Source organism: Schistocerca gregaria, chromosome 4 (genome assembly GCF_023897955.1).
Source record: "Schistocerca gregaria isolate iqSchGreg1 chromosome 4, iqSchGreg1.2, whole genome shotgun sequence".
Lineage (NCBI taxonomy): Eukaryota > Metazoa > Arthropoda > Insecta > Orthoptera > Acrididae > Schistocerca > Schistocerca gregaria.
This window is the reverse complement of record NC_064923.1, coordinates 758,996,688-759,015,482: the sequence shown is the minus strand read 5'-3', so window position 1 is coordinate 759,015,482 and position 18,795 is coordinate 758,996,688. Positions and strand designations below refer to the sequence as shown.

General features: G+C 38.7%; 1 protein-coding gene across 3 annotated transcripts in view; it reads right to left on the bottom strand.

Annotated features, from left to right (window-relative positions):
* Window positions 1–575: 575 nt before the first annotated feature.
* Window positions 576–18,795, bottom strand: part of LOC126266719 (autophagy-related protein 2 homolog A) — a 492,161-nt gene continuing 473,941 nt past the window's right edge. For all 3 annotated transcript variants that reach the window (XM_049971191.1, XM_049971193.1, XM_049971192.1), the window contains one exon: window positions 576–4,495. The gene's annotated coding sequence lies outside the window, so the exon portion shown is untranslated. The remainder of the gene's footprint in view (window positions 4,496–18,795) is intronic.

The following is an 18,795-nucleotide window of genomic DNA, read 5'->3' as shown; positions in this document are numbered from 1 at the left end:
TTATATGGAGGGAAGATGAGAGGTGGGTGGGTGAGAGGATCAGGCGGAATTGATGAAATTATCGGGAAATATGAACTTTGTTCATAAATAATTTGAGAATAAAGTAACAATTCACCAAATAGTTTAAATTCACTATGTTGTTGAGAGGAATATCTTTTAGATGAATGTTTTGTTTATGTGCTTACTGATGACTATACGTCTCAACTATTCAGTGAGTTGCTACCTTTACTCCATAAATTATTTATATTCCACCAAGAACTTTCCATTATCACAGACATGAACCGACAAGAATACGAAATTCAACATGGGACAAGAAAGGCATATATTCGTCTTCTTGTTTGTACTCATGCTGTGCTTGGTATTATTTTCAACATACCTTCACTGATACATTATAATAATGTACATAAATAATCTGGATTTGAAGAGGCTAGATACAGGCATGTCTACCACTAAAATAGTTCATAGTGGAAACAAAATTTTTTGTAGGGGAGGTGCAGGGACAGGCGGGGGCAGGCAGGGAGGAAAATGTCTAGATAATGTGTTTTAAACTCAAACCTAATACTATACACATGAAAGAGATGTAATGTATCATGTACACATGTATTTTACATTTAAGACACAGGACACATCAGTATAGACATGTCTGTGAATTAAATAGCTTTTCATTACATCTTTATGTATACTTTATACAAACAATTACAAAATATTAATCATGCTGTGTTACATAAATATTATTACAGACAGTAATAAAATTTTACGTGAACAACAGTAGCCTCATAAGAGTACTTTAAATGGGGAGTTTAATATAAATATTACATCTAAAGCATTGAAGTCTATCAAAATTACATAAATCATAATATAAAAGAAAATATTAAAAGAAAAAAAACATAGATAAATCTTGGCATGGAGTTACTCAGATTCACAAAGCCAAAACAGTACAATATGGGACATTTATGTTTAATAAAAATTTGTAATGTTGATTTCAACAACAGGGTGCAAAGCATGTTTTTTACACATAGCACAAATGTGTGCAAAAGTGTGTGGGTTTGAACAAATCTTGAGTAACACTAAATTTATACAATAGGATGAGAAGTGAAAAAATATTAGAAGAAAACAAAATCCTGCCCCCTGTCTGTTTAACAATGAAAAAACACCATCTGGATCACTCAGTACATTTTTATTTTTACTTCGATTACTGGTTTTGACCTAGCGTACAGATCATCTTCGGATTCAAAACTCTGTTTGATATAATGAAAAAAACACTACCTGGATCACTCAGTATATTTTTATTTATACTTTGATTACTGGTTTTGACCTAGTGTACAGATCATGTTCAGATCCAAAACCAATGCTGAAAAGTATAGTTTGGCCACAAGAATAAGCAGGCCTTTTTGTCTTAAAGGCGAGTATCACAAGAGCTCCTAGAGCAGAACATGTGACAAATGTGGGTTTGGTCATGAACGGTGCAGTTCTTCTTCCAACAATAAAAGTAGACATTGGAAATCAGAGATCAGATGAGTTTGTCAGAAGCCAATAAGTTTGGCATGGATGTATCCTCAATCCAATGATATTCACCATGTACCTAGATATTTACGGAAATACAAAATCTGTAGAACAGAAAAGGTCTTCATGTCAGCAGCTTGTGACATAATATCATGAAAGAATTGAAGAACTGAGAAATGAAAGTGAATGTGTTTCATAGCACCAGATACGATGGGAGGTGATTGAATCAAGTCAGTGTTATTATTTCTGAAGATGATGCAGTCGAAATACTGACAAAGCACAAAAACGCTGGACACAGACACAACCGTACAGAACATTTTAATGAGTTCATGCATGCTTCATTCTAACAAGATATATGTCAGGTTATAAGTAATAAAATTATGGAAGTATACATTCAAACTCTACAAAATACGATTACAATTTGCTCTATGGTTACCACCCAGAAGCCAAGAAGCGTGGTTACACCCTAAGCACTCATTCATGATGATAATTAAAGACAATCTGTTTAAGAAAAACAAAAGTAAATCTGTCAGTAACTCACAGACAACAAACTGACTGACTTTCAAGCAGGTAGGCAACTTATGCCAGATTTTACGAAGGAAAGATGAAAAACTTAAGCAATTCTGATTCACTGCAGCCATAGGTTCAGTTTAGAACCCTACACTAAACGGCAATGTTGTGATCTGTCAGTCCTCGTACAATATTTTTAATAATGACTGCTTGTATTATTAGTTTCCTGAGAAATCAAACAAAATCAAAATAATGACTGCTTTATATAGAACATTATATACTATAAAACAGGACACACATATGCTTTCATGTTAGTATATGAAACCAATGAATACATATAAAAAGGTGACAGAATAGTGAAATAGGCAGGTTGTACACTGAGATATCAAATTATTGTATTTTACCTGTCCAGAATTTGACTCTGTTTACCGTTTCTCATACAAACAGTTTGAATGAGTGTTTAAGTACTCTGGTAGGCAACAACAGAAACCAAGAAATTTTTTACACCACATGTTTTTAACATATAGATAGTTGTCTATGTTCCCTGTATGAGAAGAAACACACTACGGGGATGCAATATATAACTCATGACAAAATCAATTACTCAGCTTAGCTGTTGTTTGGTTCTGCTCCAAGCTACATGTGAATATAATTTATTATCTAGTACTATTGTATGTGAAGTTAATATTACTTTCAAGGGCCAAAATATAAATGATAACAAAAAACATGTCAACAAAACACAAAACCAAACTGAATTCGAAACTCAAAATATAGGCAATGTAATAACTATTCCAGATATGTGTTGCAAGCAATCCAACATTCGTTACACTCTACTAGGAACACATGAATCTCAGATAATTGTGACTTTGCAGTCAGTGGCAAAGAGGCAGGCAGTATCTAACACTAGTGTAATGCTGCCCATGAACTAAATCTAAAATAATATATTTTACTCATTGATAGCCAACTGGAGAAATGACATTTTTTCAAAGGTGACATTAATTATGGCATTGCAGATAATTTTCTGAAAGATAATATTCTTTTCTGTGAATAGAGTTCCTTCAAAACTGATTTTTAGAATGTGCACATTAACGAATACTCTGCCACTTGCTAAGCCACAAGTTTTTCTGCTGTAATTAAAAGGTACACCATGAAAACAATTAAATCATATATATTAACAATATCACATGAAAGTATTTTCTTGGTATCAGTATTTAATCTAGAACTTCATTGAAATGCCCACATCTCTCTATATAAAAAACACATCAGCTCCAATAAGTAATTTTTGGCGACCTCGGTATCTCTACTGCCTCTCTCTGTCGTGATCTATATTTCCTTTAATTAGTTTCTGTTATATATCAAAAATGAAATTCAACCTGTACATAGCTTTTACATGGAGCACACAGTTATGTAGATAAAATGGCACAGTCACTGACTCTGAAATGCTTAGGAAGCTAAATTTGAAGCAGATACACAAATTTTTGTTAAAATCGCATTATAAGATAAATGATTAAATTGATACCAAGATTACAAGACCCATGATGTTTACGCCATCTTATTACCCATTTGTATACCATGGACACCTTGGTGTCACAATTTCAAAAGTGGAACACAAAATAATTTTCAAATTTTCTGTTTTGGTACTCCAACAATACACAGCTGTATTGCATATTTAAAGCCAATGTTTTTTCCATTGTTGATTACAAAATATTTATTTATAAAGGCAATCTCTGTAACTTTTGGTAAGTACCATTCCAGTAAAAAGTCACATCACCACAGGTGTGAACAGTGACAATATAGTAAGTTTCTAATATGTCCTTCCAATGTTCACAATAAACTGTAATTCTCTTTGCAATGACCAAGAATGATACCGACTGCATTCATTGTACTCCACCAACAAAGGGTAAAACTGCACTGGCATAACCACTTTGATCAAAAATATTGTCTTATTAAAACTGGCCTTCTTTATCAAACAATATGCCACACATTTAAACAAATTTTAACAGGTCCCCAATAAGATGAGAGAGATTTTAAAGATAGCAATGACTATATGATACTAATACATATAACAGGCATAAAACAGCATCAAGGAAGAAAGTAGACAAGAAATGGTTATAACACATATAAAAATGTTTATACAAATGATTATCAACAGTGTATGGGAATCAATGTGCAATAAACGATGACTTGCATGTTTCTTAGCATTTAAGTAAAAGAAATATCCCACAATTTTAAGGTTTAGGAAACTCAAAACAGAGTATTGTGCCTGAGTTACAGAATTAACAAACCACATATTTTATCACAAAGAAAATGATATTCAATTTTTCAGTTTTTATTATTATACAAACTTTATGTAAGAAATAATTATACACAAATGAATTTTTTTTATAAAAATAATGCACATATCTTTAATATATGATCAGTCATACAACGAAGACACTGCTATGGTAGATCCAGCATGGATGATGTCCATAGTGCTCTCAGCCTAAACAGAAACAAAAGTGAATCACTTAATATAGCACATAACTAATATGTTTTCTATTTTATGAAACAGCTATTACAAAGCTACTAGTCTTTGCTAATTGGTACACGATCAGTCTGAGTATCATCCTATAAAATGCAGTCACTGTATGAAGAGTGTCTTTTTAATAAAGTATACGAATTGACTGAATACAAAATGTTACTGAGTGCAGTACCCAGCTTGCTTAAGCATGTGCACATTCTGCAAACATGAAAAGCCAAAATCTCTCATAATATCACTGCCCTCTCCCTCTCTCTCTCTCTCTCTCTCTCTCTCTCTCTCTCTCTCTCTCTCTCTTTCTCTGACTATGATTTACAATGCCTGTGGGGAAAAAAACCCTTTCACATGTGAGTTATGGCCAACGATTTTAGATGTCAGGGTAGAAGGCCATAGGCCATGATGAAGCTGAAATTCAGTATCAACTATGTCACATATGTTGTCCTTCTGCAGTGCAACAATAGATGGACATATTAATATGTGTGACAGTATGAAGAGTGGCAGGGTTAGCATTAAACCAGGTAACCCTTTCGCAGGCCACGCGGGGTATACTTCCCACTAAATGTATTTCTGTATAGTGTTTAAGGGAATATGTGTTACCACTTCTGTGTGCTCCTAGCATCTAGCGACAGTCCACTGCATCAGCTGTAGTTTCTGTTTGTTGTGAAATATAGCCTTCAGGATTGTGGGAAGTATATGTCCCCCCAAACAATGGTGTTTTAATGTTTACTGGGTAGCATAGTTACTAACAAAGTATTTTCCGGAAGGGGCTTTGGAAGTATACTTACCATAAAATTAATCTTGTCATTTGTGGTCTCTGGGGAGCATACCTACCACCAACTTAGCTTTTAGGAATATGTCTTACCACTTCTGTCTATCTTGTGGTGGTACACTGCACCAGGTGTATGAAAACTGCTACAACACTCAGTTTTTGTTTATCGTGGGATCACTACTGTTGTTGGAACACATTGCTTTGTTTCTGCAATATACATTATTGTGACCTCTATCATCTCATCCCTTTATTGCGCAATAAAGTTTCAAGGATCGTTTTCCAATGTGGTAAGTAAACTTCAATATCGGTAACAAATATTTCTTAAATAAAGTAAAAGAAAACATAAAATAAAAACAGAAAACACTATTCATTATTTTTTTTACATGTAATGGCAACACACAACAACTCACAATAGGGAAGTGGAAAATCCAATTACCATCACAATTTTAATACATCACAAAAGTGCCAAGGTGATATACACTATGTGATCAAAAGTATCCAGACACCCCCCCCCCCCCCCCCCACCCAACAACATATGTTTTTCATATTAGGAGCATTGTGCTGCCACCTATGCCAGATACTCCGTATCAGCGACCTCAATAGTCATTAGACGTCATGAGAGAGCAGAATGGGTCACTCTGCAGAACTCACACACTTCGAAAGTGGTCAGGTGATTGGGTGTCACTTGTGTCATACATCCGTATGTGAGGTTTCCACACTCCTCAGCACCCCTAGGTCCACTGTTTCTGATGTGATAGTGAAGTGGAAACATGAAGGGACATGTACAGCACAAAAGTGTACAGGCCGACCTTGTCTGTTGACTGACAAGAGACCGCTGACAGTTGAAGAGGGTCGTAGTGTGTAATAGGCAGACATCTATCCAGACCATCACACAGAAATTCCAAACTGCATCTGGACCCACTGCAAATACTATGACAGTTAAGCAGGAGGTGATAAAACTTGGATTTCATGGTCGAGAGGCTGCTCATAAACCACAAATCACACTGGTAAATGCCAAACGATGCCTTGCTTGGTGTAAGTAGCATACACATTGGACGATTGAACAGTGGAAAAATGTTGTGTGGAGTGACAAATCATGGTACACAATGTCGCGACCTGATGGCAGGGTGTGAGTATGGCAAATGCCCGGTGAACATCATCTGCCAGCATATGTAGTGCCAACAGTAAAATTCGGAGGCAGGTGTTATGATGTGGTTGTGTTTTTCATGGAGGGAGCTTGCACCCCTTGTTGTTTTGTGTGGCACTATCACAGCACAGGCCTACATCGATGTTTTAAGCACCTTCTTGCTTCCTACTGTTGAAAACCAATTCGGGGATGGTAATTGCATCTTTCAACAAGATTGGGCACCTGTTCATAATGCATGGCCTGTGGCGGAGTGGTTACACGACAATAACATCCCTGTAATGGACTGGCTGGCACAGAGTCCTGATCTGAACCCTATAGAACACCTTTGGGATGTTTTGGAATGCCGACTTTGTGTCAGGACTCACCGACCAACATTGGTACCTCTCCTCAGTGCAGCACTCTGTGAAGAATAGGGTGCCATTCCCCTAGAAACCTTCCAGCACCTGATTGAACGTATACCTGTGAGAGTGGAAGCTGTCATCAAGGCTAAGGGTGGGCCAACACCATATTGAATTCCTGCATTAACGATGGAGGGCACCACGAACTTTTAAGTCATTTTCAGCCAGGTATCCGAATACTTTTGATCACATAGTGTATGACCCACCACAGTTTTTGGTCCTACAACACAGCAATTGTTAATGCAGCACTAGATTATGATGAGAAATTTGAATTGTCAAAAATCAAAGTGAAAAGTGCATGCATGTGGATTTCACAATACAGTTTGGAGTAGCATCTTTTCTTGTGAGTCAGTTATCACTTTTCAGACGCAGGAGACTAGAGGCATTGATTTTATAGAGAATGCAAACCCTGAAGGTAATACTATACTAAGGAGAAATATGAAATATCCTCTTACTGTTCAGTGATTTCCTGTGAATAGCAGAAGAAAATATAAAATGAGGTAATTTATTTCAAATTAAGCAACAGGTAAACAACTAAATTATTATTTCACTACTATACTTTAACTTTTCATCTGCAAATAAAAATAAATATAGAAGAAAGAGGTAATATGCCAAGCATCTCATTCAGTTGCAATCTGTGTTGCTCAAAGGGAGTGCTTAGATTCAGCATCAATGGGGTAATAGCAATTTATACAGACAAAAATGATTAAGAAATTGTTATTTAAATTCTTTAAGTTACAGTATCAAAAAATTCATTTATAAATTGAGTGACAAGCAACTAACAATTCTTTGTGCCATAACAATCTGCAAATAACTTCAAATAATTATGTCTATGTGCTTTTCACAAATATACCAGTATTCTATTTCCTTTGAAATTTTTGCAAGCGCTAACATTTTTACAAGTGCAATACAGTGCCCGCTTCCAAGGCCCAGGTCACTAATGCACACTTGTATGGTGGCACTCAACCCAGAGAGCAGCTAGCTTGAATCCTAGTTATGGGAAAAATTTTACTGCCAATATTTGGCTGATGAGGGGAGGAGGGGTCATGGTGTAAAGTTTCCAATCACGAGACTTTGTGTTAACATCCTGGTTTAAATACTAAACCTTGCTGCAGTGTCTCATGAAGTGAGGGCATGTGATGCTCTTGGTGGTGATCTGTCTGGATGGGGATGTTAAGCTTTACACACACACACACACACACACACACACACACACACACACACACACACGTAGTGTTATAAATACTATATGGAGAATGTTGCAAATAAATAAACAAAAAAAGAGTAATTCAGTAAATACTTTCTTTACCACAAGCCCTTACAACATTTTGAAGTCTGCAGAATGAATTTCCCACAAGGTGATTCTTGAATAATTATAGAATTCACCAGGAATGGCATAGAGAAAATGCACTCATAATCTCCATTGAAGTGATCAACATCTGGATTTTCTTAACAATGGTGCACCATGTAGCTCAGCGCACAAAATTATGGCTAACAGATTAAACAGTGTTTTCATTTCTAGTTATCTCACCAAGTACACAGGTAAAAACAAATCTTTTAACATCTTTTCTACTCTTCCATGATAACAACATAGATCACCTTCTACATCTACATCCATACGCTGCACCACTGTGAAATTCATGGCAGGGGGTACTGTGCACTGTGTCCTCATTAGTTCTATGGGAGTGATACATAAGGATTTGTAGCATACTCCTACATCCATAACTAATGGCTGATTCTTGAATGTTTGCAAGCAGTCTTTCTCTGAATAGTATGCGTCTATCCTTAAAGTACATGTCACTGCAGGATTTACAGCATTTCTGTAACACTCTGCCATGGGACAAACAAACCTGTGACCATTCGTGGTGCCCATATTTGTATGTGTTTAAACATTCCCTCTTAGTCCTATTTCATACAGATTCCACACACTTGGGCAATATTCTAGGATTGGGTTGTGAGAATGTTTTGTAAGCAATTTCCTTTGCTAACTGACTGCATTTCTCTAGTATTCTGGCAATGAACCAATGTCTGCCACCGGCGTTATGTATGTGTAAACTTCTATTTTTCTGAACACTTAACGAAAGTTGACATACTTCACACCACTTTGAAGTATTATCAAGATCTGCATGAATACTTGTGTACCGTATTTACTCGAATCTAAGCCGCACTCGAATCTAAGCCGCACCTGAAAAAAAAAAGAGACTCGAAATCAAGGGGGAAAAAAAAATTCCGAATCTATGCCGCACCTGAAATTTGAGATTCGAAATTCAAGGGGAGAGAAAAGTTTTAGGCCGCACCTCCAAATCGAAACAAAGTTGGCAATTGTAATATGAGACACAATTCAGGTCGAATGAAAGACGATACAGCTACAGTAGTTTGGTTCGAGTCGTAAGCTTAGCAGTTAAGCTTTACCAAGTAGTCATTGCTATGCATCAGGCGCTCCGTCCATATTTATACGGGTACCCTTCCTTTTTCACGTGCTTTGTCTGGTTTGAATTGATTTCTTATTTTTCTTTGATCTGATAAGTGCCGTTCTCTTTGTTATAGGTGTCTACGTCACTCTAAGCTGAAAATGCATTACTGTACTGTGTCATGCACTGTTTGTCGCATTCTGATAGTGAGTGTTTACGGCCTGTCACTGCTTGCGGCATGGCTTGCTTTTGTGCACGCTACCGCCGCTTACAATTTTTTTTAAAAAATGAGAGGAATCGTCTCATTAGCGAAACAATGGCAAGAGACTGCTATTTGTTGTTACTTACACTGCTGCATTTTTTTAAATGATCAACAAGAACCAAATAATAGACTGTGTATGATGTTCTGAATGACAGTTTAGCGAAATTTTTTCTCCGTTTGAAAATCTTTGCAGACGCCTCTTTAGTACATAACATTCTTCACAGAAATTAGAGTCATCTTAGATTTAAAAATCTAGTCAATAGCCGTGCTTCATTTCTGACTGTATCATTATTAGGCATAGGAATAATACGAATATAAACATGACATGATATGTATATTCTTCCGCGTTTGCTGCTGTCTCACACTAGTTTCATAGTTTATTAGGTAGACAGAATTTAAATGAGATAGCAGCAAACACAAAACAATACATGGCAAAATGTTTATATTCGTATTATTCTTATGGTGAAGAGAACACTGTATGTGATTCACAATTCATAAAAGTTCCTATTAGCAACCATCTGTTCTCAAAGGTAGGAAAAAATTCAGAACATAGAGTTGGACATATTGACACACATCCCAAACAGTCTTGCCATTCGGATTTTCAAAGTACATTGAAATGCTGCTACATTCGAAGATGAACAATATGGAATTTATATTTACTTCATTGGATAATGTATGAAAATGCAATGGTCGAAACTCGGGGCAGAGAAAAAAAAGCTCGTCTTCCACCTTTTTTTTATTTATTTACTGACGCAGAGGTTTTGGCGCCAGTATTTATCTTTGTGCCTGCAAAGCATGCCTGCGTAGCGCTACATATATTCAATGGCAGAAGTTAGTTGTGGCGGCACCTACCAACCTTTTTCAGAACTTCCGCTTACTTTGAACTCGATTCTAAGCCGCAGGCCGTTTTTTTAATTACAAAAACCGGAAAAAAAGTGCGGCTTAGATTCGAGTAAATACGATAGCTTTTTCCAGACATTACTTTGCTATAGACGACTGCAACTTCTGAGAATAGTCTGAAGTTACTATTAATATTTTCAGCAAGGTCCTTAACATACGAACAATAAGGATTCCAGCACACTTCGATGGGGTACTCCTGAAGTTACTTCTTGATATGATGTCAATGACTCTCCATCTAAGATAAAACACTGTGCCCTCCCAACCAAAAAATCCTCAATCCAGTCACAGCTTTTGCTTGATATTCCATATAGTCATACAGTTGACAATATACCTTCATGTATTGAGTCAAACTCTACAGAATTCAACAAGTACTTCATCTACCTAATCGCCTTAACCTATGGCTTTCAGGGTGTCTTGTGAGAAAAGCACAAGATTGGTTTCACATGACTAATGTTTTCAAAATTCATGCTGCTTGGCTTGGAGGAAGTTATCGTGTTTGAGATTCCTTATTATATTATAGATCAGAGTACATACTAAGACTCTGAAACAAATGGTTATCAGATAAACTGGGTGCTAATTTTGTACTCACTTCTGCTCTTCTTCTTGTAGACGGATGTCTCCAGAGCTTTCTTCAAACTAATGGGCATGGTTTTTTGTTTGAGTAATCTACAATATATTATGTTTAAAAAAAAATATGCTAACTCGACCACACATTTCTCAAAGAATCTGATAGGGATTACATCAGGTCCTGGAGCTCTGTTCAGCTTTAATGATTTCAGCTGTTGCTCAACATCACTGATACTAGTCTCTATTGATGATCTTTGCAGTGGTATGAAAATTAAATTAGGGGAGAACACATGGATTTTCCAATGTTAAGAAACATCTGGAAATGGGAGTTCAGTATTTCTGATTTTGCTTTACTACCCTCAATCTGAGTTCCTGTCTTGTCCTTGAGTGTCTGGACACTAAATTTGGCATCAATAACGGCCTTTATGTATGATTAGAATTTATATGGGATTTATGAGAGATCTTTCAATAATATTCTGCTAAGGTAGTCATTAAAGGCTTCGCACATTGCTCTGCTGATAGGAATATACATCTCAGTTACCATCTCTTCCTCTACAGCCTTATGCTTTCTAGTATACCTATTATGTGGCACTCTGTTTCTTAATCATAACTGTATACCATGAAGACTACATCCCATCATGATCTGTTTTATAAGGTCTACAGCTTGGTCAGAAACAATCTGAGGAGCTCGTACAGCTGTTGAAGGATAGGTTGTGCTGAGAAATAATAATAATTCAATACGTTGCACTGTTTCTGAGTTAATCTGCATTGAAGTTAGGCAATTAGGCCATTGAACAAATTAAAGCAGCCTACCAGATACAAATAGTTTTAGTTGTTCTCATAGCGCAGGTGTTCCTGGCTGTGAGTGACTTCTCAGCTTCTGGCTCAATTTTGATCCTTACTCAGGGTTGTCACAAGTTTCCCCATGTGAAATTCCCAGATATTTCCCTGATTTCCAATCAAGTTTTAGCATTTTTCCCTGACAAATTTTGAGATTTCAAGGGTAAGTTCAGCCATAAGTTGAAAAACTGTCTTTGCAGCTTTGGTACAAGAAACAATAGTGCAAAAGAGGAAATATCTAAAAAGAAAGTTTGCAAGCAGGTGGCGTTTCCTGGTGTGAGCAAAAGTCTTAAATACTAACATCCATATCTTTTATAGTGAACTGCTTTAGATGGAGAAAGCAAATCAAATGGTATATGTGTTTCATTAAGACCACTGATGTTATTTTATTTCAGTAAAATGAAACCCATTTGATGGCAAAAATATGCATTTCCTTGGAGTTGCAAGACAGATTTCTGAAATAACCTCAGAAAAAAGTAGGCCTCTTGAAAGAAGTGTATGAGGTGGGGAAGAACTGTGTAAAAAACAGTGTAGGTGACTGCCAATAAAATGTTGGCTCTACTATGTTTGCTATAGTCAAGTATTGTCCACAGTGTTATATCTATTATTTTACAAGTATTGTGTGATCTTTTCTTTCAAGAAATATATGAGTACAAAGCATACAAACAGCCAGTGACTGTCACAATTGTTTTCTTCTTATTGTCCATACTTTCTAATGTATAAACTACTTTAGAAGTGCTAAAATGTACAAGAAAAAATAAAATGTCTATAAAACACCACACTGTACAATGTATTTGTGGTGAGACAGTCACAATTCCTGAAACCCATCACCCATGGCCTCTGGCCTGCTGAGGAGCACAGCAGTCCTGGGTTCATGGTTAAACTATGAAAATCCACTGCGTTACACCACACACAAACAGACCCTGCCTGCGGGCAGATCAGTGAGACTAGGTCAGACAGACAGGGTCTGCATATTAGCAGTTAGACTAGGTCAGACGGACAGGGTCTGCATATTAGCAGGAACCGAATGGCTTCAGATTGGCAGGCCTGATCCATTACAGATACCCGCAGAAACGGCCTGTGTTTTTGGCCATCATGGAAATCCAGTCTTGTGGCTACCTATTCATGAGCCACAGACACCATGTTGATGAGACCACAGTGATCAATCCATGCGACTGATAACTTATTCAAATACTTTGAGAATCAATAATAATGAGGATACGTAGCAACTCACTGTAAAGATGATTACTGAGTCACAGACAGGCATGTAGAAAAGACAATCACACTCTCACAACTAAATTTTCAGTCAGAAAATGAGAGCACACACACATTCACACAAGCACTCAGATACAATTCTTGCACAGATGGCCAGCATCTCCGGTCACTGCATCTACAGTCTCTGAGGATTAGATCCAAACAAACTACTACTCATGCCTCCCTGCCTTTCGTTGCAGCTGCTAGGTATGGCACCACTGACAGCATGCTGAGGGGAGTGGTAAGAAGGGGAGAAGCAGTAGTAATGAGGGAATACGGAAGTGGTGAATGTATTCAGCTGCACCCAGCCAATGACGATATATGACACCTCAGTACACAAACCATTTCATTTACTGAGACTAAAACAAGATTTTTCCAGTGTTTCTTTCATTCTTTTTTTTTCAAATTTCCCTAATAATTCCCTAATTTGCCTGATCCTACCCTTGTCCGATTTTTGTATCACTTTCTTGTTCAGATTTAGGAAATCAAATGAAGAACACACCTGGCAACACCATCTCTGGAGTGCCGCTTCAATCTGCGTGAACAACAAACTGATTGACTAACTTCAATGCTAATTAACTTGGAAATGGTGCAACATAACAAATCTTTTTCTTGACAATTATTTCTCAGCACAACCTACCATGCAATAGCTTTTCCGATTGTGACCACACTGTATGTTGGTCCAGCACGTTGTCACCTACTTTTTTAAACTTCAGCCACAACATCAGCAACTTCAACAGCAAACAGTTTCAAGCAGATATACATTTGTCATCAACGGATCAACTGATCAAACGTAAAAGAAACTTGATATCTGTCATGCTGAAGTAACAGCTTACATTGCACACTGAAACACAAAAATATTATTTAATATCACCTGAATTGGATGGAGATGCTTCAACTGTCAGTTGGGTCCAGTAAAATGCAGAAGAAGAATATCTCCGAACGTCAAAACAGAGTAAGCTCTGTAACCAATGAATCAGAATTAAAGACATTTCTGTGTGCAGACAGACTAAATTAACCTGCAGTTCAGAGACAGGGAGCCCCAGAGGCAGCAGTCATATATGAGTGAGTTGTGCTTGTGTTTTCACCTTTAGAAGATGGCCTGTAGGCTGACGGCTTAAATGTACAGTATAGCAGTCTTTTCAATGTGCCTGTCTATAAGTTAATATCTCCTCTATATGGTGAGTAACAGTCAAACCTTTTCATAATATCGGCACAACAGAGTAAGTAATATAGTGTAATTTATGAAAATCTGTATATTTTATCTTACACACTTTTCTCAAAATTACATAATATTTTTGATATGAATTCTTTAGAAATCTTATCTTACTACTGACTGAAGTGATGAACATTGAGGATAATACTGTTTTAGAAGTTTTTGTTGATATGGTATACCCAAAAACAAGTGCAATGACACTAGAAATTTCTCACACTCAGACTGTGTGTCACTTTTCTTCTTCCTTGCTTTGCACGCTACACAATTTCTGGACGGTGGGATTGGGAGGGGTGAGGGGAGACAAACCAATAAAATGTGTCCAAATTGCTGCTTTCAGTCTGACAGGAGAAATTCCATACTGAGAGCTCTCTATGTCTATTGTTGTCTGCTCTAGTATGTCCTCAGCTACCTGAATTTTAACTGATTGAAACAAAAAGTTTCTCCTGTCAATCTGTTTAGTAGGACATATGCATAGACCATCCCTATGTCCAAGAGGTAAATGAAAATGTTCTTATATCCTTTGGTGTATCTTTTCATGGGAGGCAAGAAATACGAATAACTGCTGGGCCACTGCATTACTGTATTGTACAACAGCTGGACTGGGATTTGTTTTCCCATTCAGTTTTTCTTGTTGCTGCCATATTGGCATCAGTATGGACAGTGGATAGAATATTTAAACTCCAGGTAGGAATATCAGCAATGTAGGAAAAGACACACTGCTACTTACTGCAAAGAAGACACGTCAAGCAGCAGACAAGCATGACTAACACTCACATATATGTTTCGGCCACAGCCTTCATCAGTAAAGAGAGACACACAGGGATGCAACCAGCAATCTGGAGGGGAAGGAGAAGGTGAAGGGTAAGGGATAGTAGCATACAGGTGGGATGAGAAGTAAATGCTGTCTGGTGGAGTGTGCTGGGAGTAGACACCAACAGGCACAGTATCAGGAGATTATGGGTCAGGGAGGTGGGGAAAAAAGGAACAAAAATGAGAGGAGTCGGGAAAGACAGGTGAATGCATTGGCAGAGGGCTGCAAATAAACAAAGAGAGAGATGAGAATGGGGAGGAGGTGGGTGGGGACAGTATGTTTCCACCATAGGTCGAGGCCATGATAATTATGGGAGCAGAGAATGTGTTGTAAGGATAACTCCCATCTGCGCAATTCAGAAAAGCCGGTGGTGGAGGGAAAGATCCAGATGGCTCAGGTAGTGAAGCAGCCATTGAAATCAAGTGTGTTATGTTCAGCTGCATGTTGTGCCACAGGGGGGTCTACTTTGCTCTTAACCACGGTTGGGTGGTGGCCGTTCATCCTAGTTGACAGTTGGTTGGTAGACATACCAATATAAAAAGCTGTGCAGTAATAGCAGCAAAGCTTGTAAATGACACTGCTGCTTTCACAGGTAGCCCAGCACCTGATGGAGTAGTGCAAACCTGTGACAGGACTAGAATAGGAAGTGCTGGGTCGGTGGATTGGGTGGGCAGGATCTGCACCTAGGTCTTCCACAGGGATATGATCCTTGTGGCCAGGGGTAGGGCACAGGAATGGGCTAGGATGTTGTGGAGGTTTGGTGGCCAACAGAACACCACTTTAGGAGGGGTGGGCAGTATCTTGGGTAGGATGTCCCTCATTTCAGGGCATGATGACAAGTAATCAAAGCCCTGGTGAAGGATATGGTTCCGTTATTCCAGTCCAGGGTGGTACTGGGCGAAGAAGGGGACACTCCTTTGGGGCTGGTTTTTGGGGTGGTGGGAGGATTATGGTTGTTACAGGAAATGGCATGGGAGATCTATTTGCAGACTAGGTCTAGGGGATAGTGTGTGTATGTGAAGGCCTTGGTGAGACACTCAGTATGCTGAGCAAGCGAGTTTTTGTCACAGAAAATACGCTGTTCCCCAGTTGCCAAGCTATATGTGAGGGATTTTTTGGAGTGAAAGGGATGACAGCTGTCAAAATACAGGTACTAGTGGTGGCTGGTGGGTTTAATGTTGGCATAGGTATGGATGGAGCCATCAGAGAGGAGGAGATCAACATCTCGGAAGGCGGCACCTAGGTTGTGGACAACCACATGAAGCGGATGGGAGAGAAGGTGTTGAGGTTGTCTTGGCCCTGAGTCCAGATCATGAAGATATCATCAATGAACCTGAACCAGACTAGGGGTTTGATGTTTTGGGAGGCTAGGAAGGGTTCCTCTAGATAGCCCACAAGAAGGTTGGCACAGAACAGTGCCATACAGGTGCCCATGACTGTGCTGCAGATTTGTTCATATACTGTCCCTTCAAATGAGAAGTAGTTGAGATAAAGTTAGTTAAAGTCAGATAAAGTTAGTAACCCATATGAAGAATGAGATCATGGGCTTGGAGTCTAAAGGACGTAAGGGAATGTAGTGTTCAATAGTGATAAAATCATGGGCATGAGGAATGTTGCTCTATGTAGAGGTGGCATCAACAGTGATGAGTAGGGATCCAGGAGGTGAAGGGGTGGGGATGGTGGAGAGGGGATCAAGGAAGTGGTTGGTGTTTTTGATGTGGGAGGCTAGTTTATGGGCAATTGTTCGGAGGTGTCGATTAATGAGTGTCAAAATTCTTTCAGTGGGGGCACAATAACTAGCCACAATGGGGCATCCAGCATTGTTGATTTTATGGACTTTGGGGAGCATGTAAAAGGTAGGTGTGCAGGGTGTCATAAGAGTGAGGAGAGAAATGGATTCATGGGAGATGTTCAGGGAAGTGCCTAAGGGATTAAGCAGGGATTTGAGTTTTTATTGGACTTCTGGGATGGGATCACTCTGACAAAGTCCATAGGTGGAGGAGTCAGACAATTGGGTGGAGACCATCTGACAGGTACACACAGCAGTTCATCACAACAGTGACCTTTATCTGCAGGTAGGATGATTAGGTCAGGATTTTTTTGAGATTGTGTATGGTTGTTCCTTCTTCTACTGAAATGTTGGTGTTTTGAGGAAGGGACCTGTGGAAAGATGGTGAGGCTAAATTGGAGGTAAGGAATTCCTGGAAGGTGACCAGCAGGTGGTTAGGTGGGAGAGGAGGAGGGTAACAGTTGGATGGTGATATGAACTGGAAGAGGCAGGGTTCTTTGTTGGAATTAGTTTTGGTTTGAGGGCTTAGCAGCATAGAAGTGTTCTCATTGTGGTGATCGGGAGAAGGAGAGTAGGTCTTTGACAAGTCCAGCATGGTTAAATTTGGATGTGAGGCTAAAGGTGAGGCCTTCGGATAGGACTAAAATTTCTGTTGAGCTAAGGGTTTTGATGGAAAGGTTAACAACAGTGTTATGGCAATGTTTTGGCTCTGGATTTGGTGGAGGATTGGTAGGGACTTTTGGGGGATGTAGAAAGCTGAAAATGTCAGCTAGGCAGGGTTTAGCTGCTATGAGGGGTGGACAAGGAGGAACACTGGGGGTAAGATAGGGGTTGGATACTGGTGACGCAGCCGTAGGATGTCAGCAGTTGGCTAATTTATGGAGGTGGTGTTTGGAATGCTCCTCCAGGTGCTGGAAAGCAAGAGATTCAATTTCAGAAATGTGATGTATGGAGTAGGGAGAGTAGTAGTATCTTGCAGAGGGAGCAGAGGTGGTTCTGGGATGCCTGTGCCATGGAGATATGTTTTTGCTGTACCAGGTTTGTGAAGGCCAGGTATTGGTGGAATCTGAAAAGATGTAGGTAATTGTGAAAGGGGGAGTGGGACCCAGAGAAATGAATCTTTACAGTTATGTCATTTGGGGGGATTCCATGGTTTAACCAGTATTTGAGAAACAGGATGTCTGGCTGGGTATTAGCCATAGAAAGAGAAACTCTTTTAAACTGGTGCAGAAAGATAAAGCAAGGGCTGTTGTAGCAAGAATGGTGCAAAGGAAAAGCGAATGGTGCAGAAATAGGCAAAATAGGTGTTGACAGATGTGAGAGGAGCTGGATATATGAAAAGATGCACAAAGAATATATAAACACACACATATATTGAAAAATACACACATAGGCAAAAATACATAAAAATACACAAGAATATGTGAAATTGTGTACAACCACATAAAACTACCCACAAATACATAAAAAATGTACAGAAACATGGATGAAAAGGAACGATGTGTGTGTGTGTGTGTGTGTGTGTGTGTGTGTGTGTGTGTGTGTGTGGGTGGGTGGGTGTGCACGCACCTTTGTGTGTTGTAATAAGTGAAGAGAGAGGGAGGGGGATGGGTTCGAAAGTTCATGTGACACAGACAGGTGTGGAAGACAAAATTCTGAAGTATGTCAGGATGAGGGATGAAGTGAGATCAATAGGAATAGATGTAATTAACTATCGGAGGAAAGAATCTGGGGCATTATATGCTGCATGAACAATCCGCATGGTCATGAAGTCTGTGTTGTGCATGGGTGGTTGTTGATACAGCGTGGCTAGCAAGTAGATGCAGTTTAGAAGGTGGTGAATATAGAGAAGAGTAACGAAGGTAAATATCACAAAGTTGTAGGATGCAAGAAAGCCGTT